Raw genomic sequence first — 18,543 nt, 5'->3', positions numbered from 1 at the left:
AAAGGTAAATCAAATTAAGTTCTCTATGCTTTTTAACATCCTGTTTGAAACTTGTGGTATTGTGTACAAATAATACACTAGAAATAGAAGGAAAAACATCAGCAGGGAACACCATTAAAATTAATTATCCCAAGACACAGAAACTGAGATCAATAAATCTACAATGAAGGTATTAAAAATAGTCAACAAAAACAAAACAAAACAAAAAATAGTCAGCAACCATTGTTCTGTTATACTTCATCAATTTCTGCCTTTCTGGATAATGTTTATACCATTTCAGCAAGACCATTTCCTCAGGCTCAGATTTCCATACTGCCTTTGAAAATCACAAACATAATATGGCCCTAGAAGCATTCCAACAGTGTAAGCTCAGCTGTGTAATATACTCTAACTCCCTAGATTTAAAGTAATGTTTCTCTTCTCCCCTTTAGCACACCAATTCATATAAGTGAAAAACAAAATTGCTTTGTCCAATATGTCTCTGGTTCACATAGCACAGGTAAAATGAAATTCAATTGACATCAGTGTTTGTGCATTTTATGTTTTGTCCTATTTTGAAAATGTCTTTGTAACTATGACATGAAAAATAGAATACAATTTAAGCAAATTCTGTTATGAATAATTCAAATATAAAATTTTATGAAATATAAGACAACATATAATGATTTTAAGAATAGTTCTGTCCTGGCATGAAATAATTAATTACCTACCATGCTTCATTTAAGTTCTTGAGAGAAGAAATTCAACTTCATAATGAATTTATTATGCCTTGTTACATGTGGTTTGTAAATCCTTGACTAGAAGGGAGGGGATTCAGAATTTGAGACCACTGAATGACTGAAAATTTGAAGACAGAGTACCTCTGAGAACAGAAAGAATATGAAATGCAAGAATGAGGGTGCTCAGTGCCACTTATGTATAATCTTGTCAATTTGTATCTTTGTACTGTATGTTTCTTACTAATATCCTATATTAAAAAGGATATTTAAATACAAGTAACCCTCATACCTCAAAAATATTTACAATATTTTTAAAATCTATATCTTATTTTTCCATTTTACAATTTATAAATTGCTATCATTTCAAGAGTATTTTTAAAGCAATAATCTCTGAGCCTTAGTTTCCTTAAAATGAAGATTAAACTACCTATGGTAATATTTTGTTTTTTTTGTTTTTATAATGAGGAAATTTATACGTAATTCCGATTGTAGTGCTTGGGACACAACAGCTGCTTAAAAATGGTAGGTGTTAAATAAACATCAATTTCCTCTCTCAAAAAAAAAAAAAAAAAAACATTTGTATTTTCAATCTAAAAAAATAATCAAAAGAAAAGAATGAAGCTCTGACACCCATTCCAAATTTTGCACATGGTGAACAAAAGTATCTTCAAGAATCAAACTTAATTCTCTTATTTTCAGAAGAAAATTTTGAAAACATGGAGATTTAATGGTTTGCCAATTACAGTCTGAGACATATTTAAGATTAGGACAAAGATGTCCTAATTACCGTCCCAGTAATTAGTGTATGAGGTATCATTAAAATCCTCTGTTCACTTCCCTCTAACTCTGCCTTCCACCTACTCCCTACTCATGTCTTTGTCCTGTATTCCATGGCTGCCCTCTGGAAATGGCAATAACATATCATTAATGGATACAATCCTAATGGAGGCTATGTCAAATAGTCCTTAAGGAATTTTCCCCCTAAATAATACTGTATTCTTAATGCAATTTGTTAAAATCAAATATCTAAATACAGAGGATAACATTCCAATGAGAGCAGCACCAGGTACTAAGGAACGTACCGTACAGCTTCCATCCTCTACTAAACCACTCACTTGCTCTACTATTGGAAGTATTTTGGGAGCATGTTCCATGTTAAGCTTCTAATCACAGACTCAGCCAAGATGTTTCACACTGGCTCTGTGAGAAAGAGGGGAGTAGGCTTGATGGGATCTGTAGATATAGTGAGAATAAAAATAAATAAAGCCTTTGATTAAAATTTGCAAAACTTTGACAGAATAACCAAATATAAATCAGATTTTGAGCAATACAAGACAACTATTATAAATCTTTAATATAATTCCAAAGTTTGTAAAGCAAGCTGCAAGGAGAAGAGGACAGAATCTGGGCCAGGTAATCAAGGCATGAAAAGTTGGTTGGGTTGGTGCAAAATTGCGGTTTTTGCATTGTTGAAATTTGCCGATATTGGAATACGTTCTTAAATAAATGTGGTTATGTTATACACCATTTAAATGTAGATTTCTCACTATATATTTTTTTGCTAATGACATATTACTTGCTGTTTATTTTATATTTATTTTAAAATATGGAAATGCTGTTAGACAAAAAGCGTATTCGAGCGATTTTCTTATTTGAGTTCAACATGAGTCATAAAGCTGTGGAGACAACTGGCAACATCAACAATGCATTTGGCCCAGGAATTGTTAACGAATACACAGTTCAGTGGTGGTTCAAGAAGTTTTGCAAAAGAGATGAGAGCCTTGATGATGAGGAATGTAGTGGCAAGTCATCGGTAGTTGACAGTGACCCACTGAGAGTAATCATCAAAGCTGATCCTCTTACAACTACACGAGAATTTGCTGAAGAAATCAATGTTGGCCATTCTATGGTTGTTTGGCATTTGAAGCAAACTGGAAAGGTGAAAAAGTTCAATAAGTGGGTGCCTCATGAGCGGCCCCAAAAAAAAAAAAAATTGTTGTTTTGAAGTGTTGTCTTCTCTCATTCTATGCAACAACAACAAAGTATTTCATGATTGGATTGTGATGTGTGACAAAAAGTGAATTTTATATGACAACTGGCAATGACCAGCTCAGTGGTTGGAACTAGAAGAAGCTCCAAAGCACTACCCAAAGCCGAACTTGCACCAAAAAAAAAAGTCATGCTCACTGTTTGGTGTTCTGCTGCTGGTCTGATCCACTACAGCTTTCTGAATCCCCACAAAACCATTACATCTGAGAAGTATGCTCAACAAATCGATGAGATGCACCGAAAACTGCTAACGCCTTCAGCCGGCATTGGTCAACAAAAAGGGCCCACTTTTCCATGACAACGCCCGGCCACATGTCACAAAAGCAACGCTTCAAAAGTTGAACAAATTGGGCTACAAAGTTTTGCCTCATCCGTTATGTACACCTGACCTCTCGCCAACCAACTACCACTTCTTCAAGCACCTTGACAACTTTTTGCAGGGAAAATGCTTCCACAACCAGCAGGATGTAGAAAATGCTTTCCAAGAGTTCGTTGAATCCTGAAGCACAAATTTTTATGCTACAGGAATAAACAAACTTATTTCTCATGGCAAAAATGTGTTGATTATAATCGTTCCTATTTTGATTAATGAAGATGTGTTTGAGCCTAATTATAATGATTTAAAATTCATAGCCCAAAACCACAATTACTTTTGCACCAATCTCATGATTATTGATACGTAATAGACAGACATGAATCTACTGGAAAAAGTTTTGGCAGAACTTAGGCCATCAGGAAAAAACAAAGGGTGCATCATGGATGCCAAGTTTGAGTACACAAACGAGGAACAGGCTTTAAATATACCTACAGCAGGAGGTCACAAGAAGACCATAAGGTCATAGACAAAAATAAATTGGGGCTATGGAATGAAAAACAGAGACAAGTGAGCCAGAAATTTGTTTGAGATCTGTCACAAACAGCGGTCCCAAGTAGAGCGATGTTGAAAGGGAACCCATTCCATGTACAAGACATGAAGTAGATAACTGTCTACCCAGCTTGATTTCAGATGCATGGGGAGGTCCTAATATGTTAAAACAAACAAACAAACAAAACCCTTTTTCATCTATTGACTAATTGTTGATTTAACACCTCTCACATTTGGCTTAAAGCTTTGACCCTCCGTAGAAAATAAATATGTTTTCAATGCTTTTCTTTTTTTGTTTGTTTGTTTGTTTTTGTTTGTTTGTTTCTAAAATATACAGAACACTTCATGAATTAGCACGTCATCCTTGCGCAGGGGACATGCTAATATTCTCTGTATTGTTCCAATTTTAGTATCTGTGCTGCCATAGTGAGCACTTGTCAATTCTTTTCACCTCAGCAAGGTGACGCTAAGATTCATGGTGAATCTTATCTTCATAAGTCTGGAATCTATAAGATTAGCAAACCAAACTGTAGTTTACATACTGTATATAAACCACATACTTTTCTTCCTATTTCATCATACCTTTCTTCCTATTATTGCATTGTATACATGCTTCTGTTTTTCTGAAAATAACAGTGAATTAATATTTGTGTATTCATGTCTTCCTCATCTAACATATTCATTTAAAATCCCTAAAGGAAGGTATTGCAACTTTTTATTCTTTCTCCTCAAAACCTAATATGGAATCTTATGTATGCTAGGCACTGAGTATTGGTTGATCTGAACTTTACTAAAGGTAATTTTATTCAAGAAAAAGAGTGATTTTCAGCCATGTAAATCATATATTATTAATTCTCCTTATGGGCACACAGCCTGAGAAATGCTTTATTTTTAAATTTAGATAAGCTCTCCACTCTAAGATGGTCGCAATGTTTTAAATTTCACTGTCTTTGCTACAGAATTAATTGGTGTTAAGAATCCAATTATGTTTCTACTTCTGTTTGACTTACTCTTTGTCCTTGGACGCCACAACTTCTTTTTTCCTAGATCTAATTTCCAGATAATACTATTGATTTTGTGTGTGTGTAATGTACAGTGATGCCCTTTATCAATTTTCAGTAGAGCATGATATTTGAAATACTTTTTTAGTAATGTTTTTGATGCAATATTGAATGAGCTGCCGTAATTCTTTCTCAAATATTGTTGTGTAAACATGTATTTTAAAATAACATACATACAGAGTCTCACCTGCTCATCTTTCAAACCAATAGATTCTATTTGTTTGGGATTTGGGGAACAATTTGTATCACTGGAGTAGAGAGAAGACAAATTTTTTGTGTCCTTATTTACATCAGCAAGGTGATTGAAACAAATGAGCTCACAAATAAATATGGTTTATAAAGGGGTCTAAAAAATATTTTGTACAATTATAACAATTTATCAAGACACTAAAAGTCTTTGACTGGGAACTCTTGGCTTCATGTAACAGTTTCATCCACTCTCATAAATATTTCCATTTTTGTCACTGCATTGCAATAAGATATTTTGATGTGGGAAAATTTAGATGAAGTCAGATATGACATGGTTGATCTTATTTCAATCAGCCTATGCTAGTTTTTATTTTTTTCAAGTTCCATTTCTCTGAATAATATATTTTCCCTTCCAAAGAATATTTACTAGTGGCTAGAAATGAATCCATTCTGTCCTGTACAGACCACGTCTTTAGATCTTTACATCCTCTTAGCTTCTTCTGATTAGCAACCAACTCCATGAACTTGGCACCTGCCACAGCCAATTGGACTAGGTGGACAGTTAACCAAAATTGGGTCAATTGGAATTTGTCTCCAAGGAATGTGAAGTCATTATCCAGATACATTAAAAGATGCAGTTTCTACACCTGAGTCTTATGCAGCTTCCACTGGGCTGCCATGAGCAACTTGAACAAAAAACTCTGATGCACAGGAAAAAGATAAAGAAGCTGACCCACAGAAGAAGCAGGGATGAGAGAACATATGAACCCAAAAAAGAAAGAGCAAGAAATGTGGACAATAGCTTTCTTAGTGTCTAACTATTTATAGTTCTTGGTTCTTGTTCCCAGGGCTCAATTTTGTCTGCTCTTTTACTGGAAATTAGGTAAATTTTCTAATTATAAATGTTCTTCCTCACCACAGTAGAATTCAAGCTCATGTTTGCACTGCCAACAACTAGGACTATACAGGCCTCAGAGTGAATACTCAAAAATGGATACTGAATAAAATATGTATATATTAAAGATATTAGTTTGCTTTAGATACTTTGGTTCCAAGGAATCAAATTGATCAAATTTAGAACTTTCATATCTGATAGTACCATCACTGAGAGCCCCTGATATGGGGTAAGTACTGGGCCAATGGTTTTATATTATGTCATTTTTATCCTCCAACAAACCTGGGATTTATGTGCTATTTCCAGTATTTCACAGACGATGAAACTGAGACTTAAATAACTTTCCTAAGGTCATAGAGACATTAAGTGGTGAAACCAAAATACAAACTAAGGTCTCTCTCCAACTCCAGAGCCTATGTTCTTTACATATTTAATTCATGTAAAAGTTGGTCAGGTTTGTTTCTTTACCCAGTTTATGATAAAGCTGCTTTTCCAGTGTGATGGTAGATTAAAACACTAAGAGAAAAACTACTGAGGATGGCTTAGAATATTTGTAATTATAAACTTGGGAAGTTAATAAAGTGAGTGAATATGGAATTAAAGGACATAGAAACTCAGAACTAGCTAATTGCTAAAGATTAAAAGAGGATGAAATCACTGAAATGCAATTTAATATAGGAATTTATTTTGATTGTGCCTTATGGGGAGTAAAATGATTTCTTTTCAATATATTTAATTCCAATATTATTATGTTCTATGAAAATAAAGTTGGTAACTGTTTTGTTCCGAAATATGTACATAGTAGAATCTAAATATGTCAGGCACAGTGAACGGATAATTACCTTTATGAAAAATATCTGAAAATGATAATGCAGAGAAATGAGTATTTTACAACATTGTTGTATAAACCAACACTAGCACTAGCTACTATACATTTGAGTAGATGTTTCTTATTAATATTAACATAGATTTCATCTCTGTCCAATACACATTTACCAACTCTTGGTATTTTTATCCTTTTTAATTATAGACTTTCGATAAGAGTAAAGTGATCTCTCACTGTTTTAATTTGCATTTATATGATAATGAGTATGGGAGTTTCCTTGTGCATTATTTAGCTGTGAAGAAGTCTGATCTACGGTAGTTTATCTCATTCATTAGTCCGTTTTTTTTTACCCATTGGAGTTTTAGTCTTTTCTTGATTAATACAAGTTATTTCTATATAACAGATAACAAATCCTTATTAGTTTTAAATGTAGCCAATAGCTTACCCATTTTTCAATGGTATCCTTCATTTACATAAAACCTTTGTATTGATAACACCATAGGAATTAGCTTCTTTATATCATAATTTGTGCTTTGGGGGTCTTTTCCTACTTATGGTCCACAAATCTATTTTTCTAATTTTCTTCTAAGAGTAACTTTGTAGACTATGGTGTTTATGGTGCAAATATCACATGGTTTGTCTATAAACATATTTGGAATCTGCATTTGAATCAGAAATAGGGAAGGTCCAGGCTTATTTTTCTCCAATTAGAGTCTGTTTTCCCCAATATCTTCTAACCATTGATTTTTGGTGCTGTTTCATAATATACTTTGTGTTTCCACATAAGCATGTTTCTATTACATTTAATTTATCTACTTGTCTCCTCTTGCATAAAGATTACAATGGTCTTATAACTATAGCTTTTCTTAATGTCTTAATATCTGGTCAGTATTCTCATTTATCTTCTTAAAATAAACCTAGCAATCTATAGGTCCTTAGCCTTCAACATAAATTTCTGAATGATTTTGCTCAGCTACATCACAGATCCAACATAATTTTTTTGAAGTTGCAGTGAATTTATAAGCTAATTGGAAGAAAATTGATAATACAGAGGGTGCCAAAAATGTGTACATATTTTAAGAAAGAAAACAACTGTATTAAAATTGTAATAGTACATATCGATAACAAAAGACAAATAAATACAAGTCACGTTTGACTTCTGCAGTTACAAGAGGTGTTCCAAGTGGTTACCATCAGCGTTATCTTAATACAGTTTTTTTTTCTTTCTTAAAATGTGCATACATTTTTTTGGCACCCTCTGCATTTGACGCGTTTACTATATATGTCATTTCACCATGAATGTGATACACCTCTTTATTTATTCAAATTTGTTTAATAAACTTAATACAACAAACTTCTGTAAATATAGGTTGTTCATTCTTGCTAAATCGGTTCCTATTATATAGCTTTTGTTGATTTTTAGTTGATTTAGTTAATACTGCTGGATTTAAATATATATTAAGTATAAGGTATATTTCTGTTATACGTATCATATATTTATGTACATAAACATATGTTATGTGGAAGATATACTATATGATATCACATGTCATATATCGTATATAAGGGTGGGGCCTTCATGTTGGGATTAGTGCTCTTATAAGAAGCAATGCCAGAGAGCTTGCTTCCTTTCTCTATCTCTGCTATATAAGGACACAGCAAGAAGGTGGCTGTCTGCAAGTCAAAAAGAGAACCCTCACCAGGGAACCAAATGGCCACCATCTTACTGTTTGACTTTTCAGCCTCCAGAACTGTGAAAAATAAATTCCTGTTAAGCCACTCAATCTACAATATTTTTCTGTGGTAGCCTGAGCTAACATATAGATGTGGGTATCAAGAAGTAGGGTGCTGCTATAACAAATATCTAAAAATGTGAAAGTGGCTTTGGAACTGGGTACTGGGTAGACAGACACTAGAGGAATTCTGAGGTAAATGCTAGAAATATAGATGTTAAGGGTGATTCTGGGTGAAGCTCAAAAAGAAAAAAGAGAACTGGAGAGAAAGCTTCCTTCTTCTTAAGAAATACATAAATAATCATAAAAACAGAATATTTGTAGAAATATTTACATTAAACACCATTTTAAGATCTCAGATGGAAATGAGAAACATGTTATTAGAAATTAGAGGAAAAGAAATCCTTGTTATAAAGTGGAAAAGAACTTGGCTGAATTGTGTTTGTGAGGATATTTAGGAGAGGAGATTTCTAAGCAAAGTGTTGAAGATGTGGCTTGGTTCCTCTAACTATTTATAGTAAAATGTGAGAAGACAGAAGTGAATCAAAGAAGGACTTGTTAAGCAGAAAGGAACCAGACCTGGAACATCTGGAAAATTCTCAGCCTCTCCATATTGCAAAAGAAGTGAGAAAGCTTATTCAGAAAAAATTCCAAGCCTGTGACTAAACTATTGTTTGATAAAAAGATTTTGGGATTATATAAACAGAAACATTGCAAATTTGAATTGAAGGAGTAAAATGAAGAAAGGCTATTGGGCTTCTTAGATTCTACAGGACAGGGCAATAAAGCTATTCAGCTGTGAGCATGCACTATTCTTCAAGAAAAAGGACGAATCACCCTGAACAAAAAAAATAAATAAATAAAAATGTTTATAGTTACATAGAACAGATTTGTGATTGTCCAGAGGTTGGGAAGTGGAGGATGGGCAAAATGGATGAAGTGGGTCAAAAGGTACAAACTTCCAATTAATAAGATAAATAAGTCCTGGGGATTTAATGCACAGCATGGTGACTATAGTTAATAATACTGTGTTGCATATTTGAAAGTTGCTAAGTTAATAATATTGTATTGCATATCTGAAAGTTGTTAAGAGAATAGACCTTAAAAGTTCTCATCACAAGAAAAATATGTGTGATGATGGATGTTAACTAGACTTATTGTGATCATTTTGCAATATATACAAATTATTATGTAGTATACCTGAAACTAATGTTATATGTCAATTATACCTAAAAAATTAATAAATAAATAACCCCGATGACAATTCAGAGATCATTAAAGCTGCCATCATTCCAGTTTCAACAATACAGTTGGCATCTGATTCCACATTAAAACTGTAGGGCGGAAGTCATCCAGAATCTTCAGGGCTGGATCCTCACAAATAAAAGCCTTGGGGAAATGACCTTCACCTGGCAAAGTTATGAGGGCACAACCTTTACCCTGCAAAGCTGGGGGGAGGGAGTGGGCAGAACTGTTGCCTCATTTGAGTCCAGAGGCTGAACCAAAGAGGATTATTCTGGAGTCTTACAATCTGATGGAATTCACTCTTGCTAGGTTTTGCCCTGCTTGTAACTCATCACCCCTTCCTTCTTTCCTATTCATTCCCTTGGGAATGGGGATATCTACACTATGCCTGTCTCACCACTGTATATCTTGGAAGCACACAACTCCTGTTTTCTCAGGTTCACAACTAGTGAGGAATTTTGCCTCAGAAGAATCCTACTTCGAGTCTCACTCATATCTGATGTTGATATTTAGATGAGACTCTGGACTTCAACTTTAGAATTGAAGTTAGAAAGAGTAAGACTCTTGGGGTTGCTGGAATGTCATTTATGTATTTTGCATGTGAGAAGGACATGAATTTTGTGGAGCTAGGAGTGGAATGCTGTAGAATGAATCAGGTGTCCCCTCAGAATTCATATGTTGAATCCCTGATCCCTAGAGTGATGGCAACTGGAGATGGAGTTTGGGAGATAATTAGAATTCAGTGAAGTCACGAAGATGTGACTCCCATGATGGGATTACTGCATTCATAAGAAGAGACACCAAAGAGCTTGCTTCCTACCTGTCCACCATGTGAGGGCACAGTGAGAAACATCCAAGAACGCGTCCAAGACGAACTCTGCAAGCCAGGAAGGGAGCACATACGTGGGAACCACATTTTTATTTTGGATTTCTCAATCTCCAGAACCATGAAAAACAAATCCCTGTTGGTTAAACCACCCAATCTATGATATTTTGTCATGAAAGCCAGAGCTAATTAAATAAAATATTTCCAAGTCCTTTGTATCTATAGTAACTTTTATTTTTTGATTTTTTTCTTTCTTGCACTGTATTTGACAGATTAAACTTCCTCTGATGATTTTAAATTCACACATTCTTCAATTTTTTTTTCTGGGTGGTACATCTTCCTTCATTTTTTGTTTTTATTTTGTCAATATCTCTGCTTTCCTGAAAGACAGGATAGATAATTTAATATAGCCTATCTTCCTGTTGTCCCCAAGCCTTTCCATGGCTTTCTACCCCAGTAAGTTATTTTTTTCAGTAGACTTTTAAAAATGCATTCCATATTAATAAAGACTTATTTATGAAAAAATAAACTTTAAGTTCTTAAAGAAAACACAGTGGAACATAGTTATGGTTTTAGGATAGGGAAAAACGTTCTTAAGTCAGATCACCTCAAAAAAATGCGAGTAATGCTAACTTTTTTGGATTGTGCCAGACAGGCAATGAAGGGAAGAGTCAAGTACCAATTCACTAGTTTGTTTTTCTCACTGTATTGAAATTTAGATTATTAGTTCAGAAAGAATCAAATGAAGATTTACCCAGAAAGAAATCATGTCTCATTTTGGCACGTTTCTCAACCATTTTCACCATGAAGATTTGAAGACTAATAAGCAAATTCTGAACTGCATCTGAAGTTAATTCATAACCTGAGGCTCAGACTCCAGGTAGCAGTTACACCTACACAGTGCGGGCAAATAAACTTGATAATTACCCCTTTGTTCCAATCTTCTTCTCTTCCTCAGGAATACATAGGTTTTTGCAGCGAGGAACTTGCAGTGTATTAAAAATCCCTCTGGAGGGCTTCCAGGTTTGTGAACTCTTTCAGATTGGCAAAAGTGGGGGATGGAAGTTCCAAGTCCCTTCACACATACTTTGTTTTATGTATCTCTTCATCTGGTTGTTGATTCTCAATATACTCAAGGGCTCATCTTCCTCTGCAGATTTTCCTGTAATGAGTCGGGCCTCCTTTGGTCCATCTGAGTTTTGGGCCTACTGTCCGAGCTGGTGGGCAGAGACTCAGGAGCACATCCTGAGCTCAGGCCAACCCTCAAGTAGGAACTGCAATTTCTGGAGACCCCTGCAAACTGCAGGACACGTCCAAGATGAACCTACTCAGTGGTGGGGGCTCCTCTCTGCTGTTCCCGCCAATTCCCATGGTAATCCTGTTTGCGTTGAGTTCTGATTAGAATTGAGACATTTTGCGCCTCCAAGCTGCCTCAGCTTTATTACTTTAGGTTTTTCCCCTACTCACAGTACTAACTCTTGCCCAACTGTAGCAGAATAATAAGGAATGACTTTAAATATCATGAGTTTCATTCACATTGAAAGACAATATTTGCGTTTGCTATACCAATCCTTCAGCCAGAGTGATCTGGAAAAAGATGCAAAAAAATGAGTCCGTACAAGATCGATATTGGCACAGTATGTCCCCACAGACCCAATCAAAGCAATATAGTGAAGCTGGGAGCTTTCCGGGCTCCAGAAAAAAGTACTGGTGTTTGACATTTGCATGGAAGACTGTGGCTATGTGAGATGTTGCAGTTCTGCAGACGTGTTCTAAGGGCCCGACACTCATGACAATGGCCATTCACAGCATCAATTGAACATTGAGAAAGGACTTTGGATTGAAGCATTGTCATGCGGGGTGTCATGAGGAGTCTCTAGTCCCGCTCCCCACATAAGAACACAGGATATGGTGAGGCCAAAAAGGAATCCTCATTGAGCCATAGGTAGGGGAGTCACACCAGTACAGTCTCGCTGGCAGCTGGGTTGGATACACAGGAAGCAGGAGCCACACTATCCATGTGGTGCTGTCCACTTCTCTGCCAACCAACCTCACTTGCTAGCTGCAATCCGCCCTGCTAACAACAATCCACTCTTCCTAGCTCAGCCACCATCTTCTTGCTAGGCCCCATTTGCTGTTAGCGTAGCCACAACAGTTATATTAGTGGCCAAAGTCTCATTGGTTACGGCAGACGGCCAACTAGCCACAGCTGATGGCCATCCAATCACAGGTGATGGCCATTTACTACCTGAGCCAGCACCTTTCCATGTGAGGCCGAGAGCCTGGAAACTGCTCTCCTGGCTCTGTCCCCACAAGCATCATCTCTGGATATATTCTGGAAGGAGAGGTGTTCATTGTTGGGTCAGTGATGAATCAGAAAACTGTTTTCTGAAGTACATTCTGGAATAGTTGAGTGAGTTTTGTAAAGCATGGTCAAAAGATAAAAAGAACCTAAGTGAAAAAATTCACCTTTTATCAGAAAAATCTATAAACATAATGAAAAAGTACTTTGAGGAATATGCCTTGATTGATCAAGATATTCCTGAAAATAAAACTAGAGTAAGATTTAAAACTGGAGTAATTGTTTTTGATGAAGTTCATCAAAAACAATTCATGATGAACTTCAACAAAACTTCCAAAAGCATCACAATTCGCTTCAGTGATTGGAGCATCTGAAGAAGGCTGAATTTCTGTGCCTATTGATTTACAGAAAAGTGGATAAATTTGATCCATTTACAATTCCAACAATAAGTTCCACCTGTCATAAATTGGATGCCATTTCCACTAATGAAGAGGAACACAAAGCTGAATCTGATATCATACATTGAATCAGAGATGATAAAAAGACAAGTCTAGCTCTTTTGTAAAAGTTTTTGAACAGTTTTTTGTAAACCTGGATAAATCGCAAAAAGGGGAGAGTCTCAAGGAGAGTGATTTAGAAAATTTCCTTTCCTTGAGAAATAATTATATTGAAAAGATTCCTGAGACCATGAAAGGAGAGTGTCAAGTTTCCTGGAAGGAGCAATAATGGAAGAAGTGGATTGCAGATAAATTTGTAAAATTTAATATTATACAAAGAGAATTCTAAGGTTTCTGATATAAATATTCAGTTCTACTGGTTTCCAGAGGTAAGTGAGCAGAAATATGTTCAAGACTTAAATCTCACGTCACTGGATACAGCCTCCATACTTCTAGAGTGAATGTTCTAGGTGATTGAGGGCTTTATCTTTAAATCCTAGACATGTAAGTTAACTATACCTGGAGTGTGTTTCCAGTCACTTTCTAATTTTGCTTACTGATATTTTTATTGGTTGGGCCACACCCCACTGCCCATCTTTTAAAAATCACATTAAACTGGGTATCTAAATCAAAACTTCAATTCAAAAGGTATGGGTTACTAGATTACAATTCTGGGCACTATATATTGCAGTTGTAGCTCTTCTTTCCTCAGAACCATCAGATTAATCTACCTTAAAGAAGCAGTTTAGAGAAAAAATAACCAACTTGACCAACATAAAATCTGTTGTAGTTGTTAAAAACACTTGAACTTTCTATACATTTATATACTTAAATTTAACTTTAAAGTTTTTTTCTTCTATGTTTAATTTTGTATGATAGATTTTGAAGTGTCAAATTTCTTTTGCCCTTTCTGATTTACATTCATTCTGGTTTACATTCTGTCTTCTGAGAAACATTGAAAAGTAAGCTATTGATCAGGTTCTTTCCATGACCTATGAAAATTTTCCTTTCTTTGCATTTCCTTCAACACTGTTTTTTTCTATAGCCACATAGTCTTTTTCCTTTTGCTTTTTATAAAACAAAGTGTAACGCCATCAACAAACACATTGAAATACCTAGCATTTATTTCTCTTTTCTAATTTTTAAAGAAATATTGAAGACTATTGTGCAAAAAAAAAAAATCTCTCTGGATTGTGATATGTATATGAGTGTCAAGAATATGATACAGTAAACAAAACAAAACAAAACAAAACAAAACAAAAACAAATCAGAATTGATTTGGGTAGGAGAAAACCCAGATCAGTGTGCCTTAGGAGAAGCATTAAGTGAGGTTTTAGCCCCACCTACTGTCCTATAGTAGGATCACATGCTGGAAATAAAAACTAACCTTTCATGGATAAGACTCAGATTAGGCAGAGAGCATAAAGCTGGGCACTGACTCAAGGCAGGTAGAGTCAAGGGATGTTACTATTTTTCTTAGTTACTGTCCTGAGAAACAGGCATGCAGGAGAAACCATTCTTAGGTTTAATGAATTTGCCAAATATTTACAGGGCCAATAAATAGAAGTACTCATTCATATGCTAGCTTTAAAATAGGAAAGTTTGGGATGATAGAAACCCTGAATTGGTGGAAATAAGAATGGGACAGTGATGGAAGTCAATTTGGCAATAACACCTGAGAATGAAAACGTTTGCACATATTTAAAGATAATTTTACATATGCAGGAATGCGTTCACATAATGCTTTTTTTTTTTTCTTTTAGTAAAAGTGGAAGACTTCAACACACCCATTTGGAATTGGATTCAGATAGTAGACAAAAAAAACAGGTAAAGACATAGAGGCTATGAATAATGCAATCGGTATATTTGATTACATAATTGTGGCTACATATGTGGGGAGGTTTAAATTCACCAAGTAGAGAATAATTTTTATTGTATATCTATGAAACATTTACAAAAATTAATCATGCACTTTGCTAAAATGAATATCTTAAATCCAAAAATTTAAGTGTTTATCACGTTCTCAAAATATACCAAAATTAGAAAAAAGTAATTTAAAATGTATGATAAATATTTGGTAATTAAGAAGCACACTAAACTCTTGACTCAGAGGAAATAGTGAAATAAAATTAAAAACTAAAAAAAAAAAAAAAAACAATGAAATGGAGAATGGTTTATAATAGACCTAGGGGATACAGAAAAAGCAGGATTGAGAAAAAATTGTACCCTCACAATACTTTATTGTTAATGAAGATGAAAAATAAAGCAGTTGATATTTACCTTAAGCTATTTAAAAAGAATAACAAATTCAAAGAAATGAGGAAAGAGAATTGTAAACATGAAAAGGACTAATATGCTTAAAATATTTTATTAAGAAACAATACTGTGTTTCCCCCAAAATAAGACCGGGTCTTATATTAGTTTTTGCTCCAAAAGACACATTAGGGCTTATGTTCAGGAGATGGCCTCCTGAAAAATCATGCCAGGGCTTATTTTCTGATTAGGCCTTATTCTCAGGGAAACACCGTAGTATAAAACAAAAACATGCCTATCTGTGTCTTGTTGAAGTGTCAAGCACAATACTATTTCAGAGTCATCCCAGCAAAGTTTTCAAAGTCTGACTGCCTCATAAACTCAAATCAGAGGCAATTTAACATTTCAATGTGTATATACACAGTTTTCAAAGTGTATAGATACTTCGTCTAATTTTGAATTTCCGTAAGTGTTTCTTACCATCAAAGTTGGGCTCATTTTGATATTTTACATATCCCTGCATGGATGTTAGGAGTGATTGCCAGACTTCCTTTGTATAGGGCCCAAAAGTAAACATCTTAGGCCTTGTGAGCTGGATGGTGTCTGGTGTCTGTCCCAACTACTCTGCCATTGTTGACCAAAAGCAGCCATAAATTGTATGCAAATGAATAAGTGTGGCTGTGGTCCAACACAAATTTATTTATAAGGAAAAAGAAAGGGATTTGGTGTGAAATTTGGCCTGTGAGCTATGTTTGCTAGTCCTGGGTTAGAGTCAAATAGTGATTTCAACAGGTACGTGAGCACCCATTGATCTATATGTGAATATGTAAGCACGGTTGGTTCAAAATGAAGATATTCATCTGAGAAGAATAATAATGATAATAATAACATAATAATTATTATAATTACTATTATAGCTATCATTTTGGTGGGGCTTTTCTACAGGTCAAGCATTTTATATAGTATTTTACATGTAATTTCTCATTTAATTATCTACATCAACCCTGTAAAACAGGTTCTGGTATCGTTGCCCCTTTCCAGATGAAGACACTGGGATTTAGACACTTAATGGTATTTTTCCAATGATCTAATTGAAATGTGACAGTTTGGGATTTAAAGTCATGTCTGCTGAGTCCAAGCTCCAGAGAAATACTTGGAAGTCGGGGTGTTATACATCCAGTACTTGAGGGTATTTTTCCTAGGGGAGCAGGGAGCTATTTCTCCACTTCTGCTCTATTTCCCAGGAACACTTCATCCCATTCTCCTTTCCCACCTTGCTCCAACATTGAGTTCTCACTGTCATAGAAATGAGCATTTAGATTAAGTCTGCGGTTCCTTGAATCACATAATCATAAGGTTCAGACCCAAGCGTTATAATATAGGTAGAATGGACCCAACTCTCTTTTGTCCTTTTGGAGAGAACTGTGTCTAGGCACATCAAATGCTTATTCTTGATAACTCTGTGGAGCAAGCTGAAGAAGCAGGACTTGTTTTAGACAGAATTTGTCCACCTGCAATGTGGGACAGGTCAGAGACTTGAGGGTCTCATTTTTAGGCTCAAAATAAATCAGTCCAGCTTTACCAGTAAAAATTTTGAGTCTAATTTTAATACCGATTGGCTCCTTGTCTGACTTCAATTGGTTAAGTTCCCAAAGATGAGAAGAATGATTAATTAGGCTCACTCATACCTCCTGGCTATAAGAACTACAGAAATTACAATACAGGCGTAAGGCTACTTGAGAGCAAATCCAGATTGTTTCTGGAATGTTATCATCTGCCCAGAGTATGTCCAAAGGCAGAGTAACTCCAAAACCTGCTGAATTTCCCTCCACTTGGCAATGCTTTAAGAGAGCTTCTCAAATGATTGCCTATAATGACATTAATGCAAGACTAACACATTAGCAGTCTGATTATGAAATAGGTTGGAACTTATCCTAATGAGACAATATTAAATTGCAAAGGACTGTAGAATTTATTACAACGGTCAATGGTAGTCACCACTTAAATGAACTGTTTGACATGATGAAATTCAACTACAAAGTTATGATTGATACAATGACAAGTACATAAAAGGAACAGTAGTTACCAATTCTATTTCCACCAAATTCAAATGTTTATATAAAAAGTAATTAATTCAGGCACAAAGATACGTTCTTTAACTGAAAAAAAAAGGTCAGACCAATAAGTTACTGAAATGAGGAAAAAAATCTTATTTTTTCTAGATTTTTAATCAATATTTAAATTGGCTTCTCATTTTAGATGCTAGAGTTCTTGCCTGACCCTATTGCTCAGGACATTCAGCAGAACTATGCTTTCCATGCAATCAGGCAGAAATAACAGATTCTCTTGGCATTATCTAGTGAGATCATGGCCTGTTAGTTTGCACTCTGCATCTACTAAGAAAGCAAAACTTTGTTCAGACTGTAAAAATGCTCCCTGTATGAGTATAACAGGAGTGAGAGGGCTATCTGGTAGGTAGAAGGTTTGTTCTTAACTTACTTTGACGACTAAAACATGGTAATCACCCATCATTTAACAAACACAATCAGAAGGTACTTTGGAATTATTCCCAGTTTATCTACATAGCATGAGTAATAATATATTAAGAATATAGATTTCTCTCCCAGTCTGTAGGATATAAATATAAGATTATACCAAGATATATTTATACATTTCCCCTATTATTTAAATATATATTCAATTAGTCTTGGAAAGTTTCTGACCAGTAGATAGATAGATTAGATGTACAACATATGGGAAAAGGTAACTATCTATTAATTGGATACAAAGGATAAATTAAGTATTTAAATTATGGGTAAATTAATGGAAGACTGTACTACAGTAGAAAATAATATAATATCAAATGTTAATTGTAGTTTAGGATATGAATAAAAGAGAGTAAGTAACACAGAGGAAAGTAAGCATAGCTTCTAATTTACAGAAAAGTTTGTTTTGAACAATATAATTCCAGAATGTCTTTTATAAGTAAAGTTTGTATGTCAAACTGATAGATACATGAATATATCATTAACTCTCAGGAGTCATTGTCTTTTCTATCTGATCATCTTAAACAATGGAATGAAAAATTGGTACTTTATGAGTTAAGCATGTATCTAAATCAATGTCTACATCTATTTTCATCC

The sequence above is a fragment of the Rhinolophus hipposideros genome, assembly GCF_964194185.1.
Source record: "Rhinolophus hipposideros genome assembly, chromosome: 6".
Taxonomy (NCBI): domain Eukaryota; kingdom Metazoa; phylum Chordata; class Mammalia; order Chiroptera; family Rhinolophidae; genus Rhinolophus; species Rhinolophus hipposideros.
This window is presented reverse-complemented; position numbering follows the sequence as displayed.